The sequence below is a fragment of the Lagenorhynchus albirostris genome, chromosome 13 (genome assembly GCF_949774975.1).
Source record: "Lagenorhynchus albirostris chromosome 13, mLagAlb1.1, whole genome shotgun sequence".
NCBI lineage: Eukaryota > Metazoa > Chordata > Mammalia > Artiodactyla > Delphinidae > Lagenorhynchus > Lagenorhynchus albirostris.
Window position 1 is genome coordinate 18,376,900 of NC_083107.1, and position 5,575 is coordinate 18,382,474.

The 5,575-nt window shown below is 35.0% G+C and overlaps 1 non-coding gene across 1 annotated transcript; it reads left to right on the forward strand.

Moving 5' to 3' along the window:
• The first annotated feature begins 1,655 nt into the window (after positions 1 to 1,655).
• Positions 1,656 to 1,762, forward strand: LOC132532024 (U6 spliceosomal RNA). The gene has a single exon (XR_009544285.1). It is a non-coding gene; the product is annotated as a U6 spliceosomal RNA (small nuclear RNA).
• The last annotated feature ends 3,813 nt before the right edge of the window (positions 1,763 to 5,575 follow it).

Below are 5,575 nucleotides of genomic sequence, written 5' to 3' on the forward strand. Positions count from 1 at the left end.
ATTGGAGTCACATCATGAAAGATCGTAAATGCTGAACTAGGAAGTGTGTATATCCTACAGTTAATGGGAAGTTTTCAAAAAGGAAAGTGATGTGATGGCATTTGCTATTTGAAGACAACTTAGGTAACACTGTAGAAGACTCACTACATTGTGGGATGTTTCAAAGAGAGAAAAATGTCAGTGAATGAAGCATATTCATTCAATATAAGTCATGGTAAGGCAAAATTCTGTAATGTGTATTGATTTAGAAGGTTTTGGCCCTTGTCTCACTTTATGAGAGGTGGTGTAGCATAAATGTATAGCCTGGTAAGCTTGAGACCTTTCTTGTTTTTTATCCAAGTAGAAGGGATACAGTTAGTGATTTCAAAAAGGCTTGCCAAAATTGTGAGAAATAGTAGATGTTAAGCTCCTGAACTAAAGTGAGTGACAAAAATAGATGCTTACTTGTTATAAGTCTTATGCTTATGGACAAACTTTCTAAAGATTAATTTCAAGAATGGCTTTAATTTTACATATAATCAACAAAATGCCATTGGCCTGTTTTGCTTAACAAATGCCTGTAATTTTCTTTCTTATAAATACAATTTCAATGTTGTATCACTGGATTATTTCTGTTCCTCAAGTGCTATTTACTACAACATTATATATACTCTAGCAACAGTGGGTTGGAGGAGAACTTTAAACCACACTGACCGAAATCTGTTTCTACTTAGAATTCAAGATGGAAATTGGCCCTCCTTGGTTTGACATAACAGTCCTTGTGTGCCACTACTTACCATGGCTGATGGCAGTAACTCACTTGATGCCCAATAACAATGAGCCACCATAAGATGTCACAATAAGCCAGGTGATGATAAGATTCTACACCATGATTATGGCTGCAGAATAGATTTGAACATTTATGGTGATGTATCAGTGAGTGATCTCATTGAACAGGGAAGTTGAAGTGGCAAAAAGAAATCAATTCTCATGCTTTTGGAATGTTAGATTGTATGAAGTTTAATATTATGTAAATGAGAAGTTATCTTTCTCTTTATTCACTATTTTTGATCAAGTCCTGCTAGCACCTATTTGAACATATAACTCAGCATTTCTTAAAATTATCTTTAAAAGTTACACTTACGTATAATCATTATTGAGAAACAGGATTTACTGAAGACCTAGGAGAGATATTAGGTCACACACTCCTAATAAAAAACAAAACTGTCTAAAAGTATCTGCTTTTTTTTTTTCTTTTTGCGGTACACGGGCCTCTCACTGTTGTGGCCTCTCCCTTTGCAGAGCACAGGCTCTGGATGCACAGGCCCAGTGGCTATGGCTCACGGGCCCAGCCACTGCGCAGCATGTGGGATCTTCCCGGACTGGGGCACGAACCTGTGTCCCCTGCATCGGCAGGTGGACTCCCAACCACTGTGCCACCAGGGAAGCCTGATATATTTCTTTAAATCCTTGAATATATTTGTAATAGTTGTTTTACTCTTTTTTTTTAATTCAATCTACGGCATGGCTCTTCTGAAGATGCTACTGAATGTCACAGATGTTTAATGGCATTTTTACCCTCACACAATGTCTCTATATCACACTCATCAGACAAGCATCCTTCTTTTTAAGTTTTAAAATAACAAAATAACAAATGCTGTCAAAGATGTGCAGCTTTGCTCCCTTTGGCAGCACATATACTAAAATTGGAATGATACAGAGAAGATTAGCATGGTCCCTGCACAAAGAAGACATGCAAATTCATGGAGCATTCCATATTTTTACTAGAGAAAGAAGAACAAACAAAACCCAAAGTTACCAGAAAGAAAGAAATCATAAAGATCAGAGCAGAAATAAATGAAATAGAAACAAAGAAAACAATAGCAAAGATCAATAAAACTAAAAGCTGCTTCTTTGAGAAGATAAACAAAATTGATAAACCATTAACCAGACTAATCAAGAAAAAGAGGGAGAGGACTCAAATCAATAAAATTCAAAATGTAAAAGGAGAAGTTACAACACACACCACAGAAATACAAAGCATCCTGAGAGACTACTAAGCATCTCTATACCAATAAAATGGACAACATGAAAGAAATGGACAAATTCTTAGAAAGTTATAACCTTCCAAGACTGAACCAGGAAGAAATAGAAAATATGAAAAGACCAATCACAATAATGAAATTGAAACTGTGATTAAAAATCTTCCAACAAACAAAAGTCCGGGACCAGATGGCTTCACAGGTGAATATATGAAACATTTAGAGAAAAGTTAACACCCATCCTTCTAAAACTCTTCCAAAAAATTGCATAGGAAGGGGCACTCCCAAACTTATTTTATGAGGCCATGATCACCCTGATACCAAAACCAGACAAAGATACTATAAAAAAAAGAAAATTACAGACCAATATCACTGATGAATATAGATGTAAAACTCCTCAACAAAGTATTAGCCAACAGAATCCAACAACACATTAAAAGGATCATACACCATGATAAAGTGGGATTTATCCAAGGATTCTTCAATATATGTAAATCAATCAACATGATACACCATATTAACAAATTGAAGGAGAAAAACCATATGATCATCTCAATAGATGCAGAAAAAGCTTTTGACAAAATTCAACACCATTTATGATAAAAAACTCTCCAGAAAGTGGACATAGAGGGAGCCTACCTCAACATTATAAAGGCCATACATGACAAACCCACAGCAAACATCATTCTCAATGGTGAAAAACTGAAAGCATTTCCTCTATGATCAGGAAGAAGAAAAGGATGTCCACTCTCACCACTATTATTCAACATAGTTTTGGAAGTCCTAGCCATGGCAATCAGAGAAGAAAAAGAAATAAAAGGAATACAAATTGGAAAAGAAGAAGTAACACTGTCACTGTTTGCCACAGATGACATGATAATATAAATAGAGAATCCTAAAAATGCTACCAGAAAACTACTAGAGCTAATCAATGAATTTGGTAAAGTTGCAGGATACAAAATTAATGCACAAAAATCTCTTGCATTCCTACACACTAATGATGAAAAATCTGAAAGATAAATTAAGGCAACACTCCCATTTACCATTGTAGCAAAAAGAATAAAATACCTAGGAATAAATCTACCTAGGGGGAGAAAAGACCTGTATGCAGAAAACTATAAGACACTGATGAAAGAAATTAAAGATGATACCAATAGATGAAGAGATATACCATCTTCTTGGATTGGAAGAATCAATATTTTAAAAATGACTATACTACCCAAAGCAATCTACAGATTCAATGCAATCCCTATCAAATTACAAATAGCATGTTTTATGGAACTAGAACAAAAAATCTTAAAATTTGTATGGGGACATCAATGACTCTGCATAGCCAAAGCAGTCTTGAGGAAAAAAAAAAAAAAAAAAAAAAAAAAGCAGAGCAGGAGGAATCAGCCTCCCTGATTTCAGACTATACTACAAAGCTACAGTAATCAAGACAATAAGGTATTGACACAAAAACAGAAACAGAGATCAATGGAACAAGATAGAAAGCCCAGAGATAAACCCATGCACCTATGGTCAACTAATCTATGACAAAGGAGGCAAGGATATACAATAGAGAAAAGACAGTCTCTTCAATAAGTGGTGCTGGGAAAACTGGACAGCTGCATGTAAAATAATGAAATTAGAACACTCCCTAATACCATACACAAAAATAAACTCAAAATGGATTAGAGACCTCAATGTAAGACTGGGCACTATAAAACTCTTAGAGGAAAACATAAGGAGAACACTCTTTAGGATTAATCACAGCAAGATCTTTTTTGATCCACCTCCTATAGTAATGGAAATAAAAACAAAAATAAACAAATGGGACCTAATGAAACTTCAAAGCTTTTGCACAGCAAGGGAAACCATAAACAAGACGAAAAGACAACCTTCAGAACAGGAGAAAATATTTGCAAATTAATCAACTGACAAAAGATTAATCTCCAAAATATATAAACAGCTCATGCAGCTCAATATTTAATAAACAAACAACCCAGTCCAAAAATGGGCAGAAGACCTAAATAGACATTTCTCCAAAGAAGACATACAGATGGCCAAGAAGCACATGAAAAGCTGCTCAACATCACTAATTATTAGAGAAATGCAAATCGAAATTACAATGAAGAATCACCTCACTCCAGTTAGAATGAGTATCATCAGAATATCTACAAACAACAAATCTTGGAGAGGGTCTGCAGAAAAAGGAACCCTCTTGCACTGTTTGTGTGAATGTAAGTTGATACAGCCACTATGGAGCACAGTATGGAGGTTCCTTAAAAAACTAAAAATAGAATTACCATATGATCCAGCAATTCCACTACTGGACATATACCCAGAGAAAAACATAATTCAAAAAGACACATGCACCCCAATGTTCATTGCAGCACTATTTACAATAGCCAGGTCATAGAAGCAACCTAAATGCCCATCGACAGATGAATGGATAAAGAAGATGTGGTACATATCTACAATGGAATATTACCCAGCCATAAAAAGGAATGAAATTGTGTCATTTGTAGAGACGTGGATGGATCTAGAGACTGTCATATAGAGTGAAGTAAGTCAGAAAAAAAAAGAAATATTGTATATTAACGCATATATGTGGAACCTAGAAAAATGGTACAGATGAACTAGTTTGCAGGGCAGGAATTGAGACACAAATGTAGAGAACAAATTTATGGACACCAAGTGGGGAAAGCAGCAGCAGGGTGGGCTTGGGGGTGTGCTGAATTGGGCGATTGGGATTGACATATATACACTGATGTGTTTAAAATTGATGACTAAGAAGGACCTGCTATTTAAAATAAATAAATAAAATTAAATTTATAAAAAAAAAGTGTTCAGCAACACAACTCATATCCTCTAAGAGGAAATGTATATTTGTGAGCTCTGAAAATTGTTCAGTTTACAGCTCCCTAGCAGTAGCTCTTTCTCAGTAATTATTATTTGCCTGGCCCTGTGTAGTTGACCCTAAACATGTAGACATTAGTATTTAACCATAGGCTTAAGAGGAACTGTAAGCAGATTTCAGAGGCCCTCATAATCTACACTGTAAAGTCTACCCACTATTTCTCTCAACTCTATTATTTGTCTACTCAACCCAGCAAGACTTCATACTTGCTTCTTCATGGTCTTGAAAGAAATGTCAATCCCAAAATCAGTGTGATGACAGGGCTCACTTAGTTTTTGACCTTGTCTCAAGACCCACAGGCTATGCTGCCTGTTACACATTGTCTGAAAAAATCATTTCATATATTTTGTAGTTGGTTAGAATAGAAGGACAATTCAAATACCATTTATTCCACCATGGGTGCTCATTTCTTCTTAAATAAATAACCTAATATCATTAAATACCTGTTTAATAAAAAGAATGCAGTCTAAAGACAGACTTTTTAGAATTGACTTAGTATTTTATGCAAGTTATATATCTATCCCCAATTGCATAGAAAACATAAAGCAGCAAAACTCCCCAAAGGAATTTGTAGGTAATTAGAAAGGATTAGATAATAATGAAGGTATATTTTGGATACTGAATAATCCACAAATAGATAAAGTTACATGAA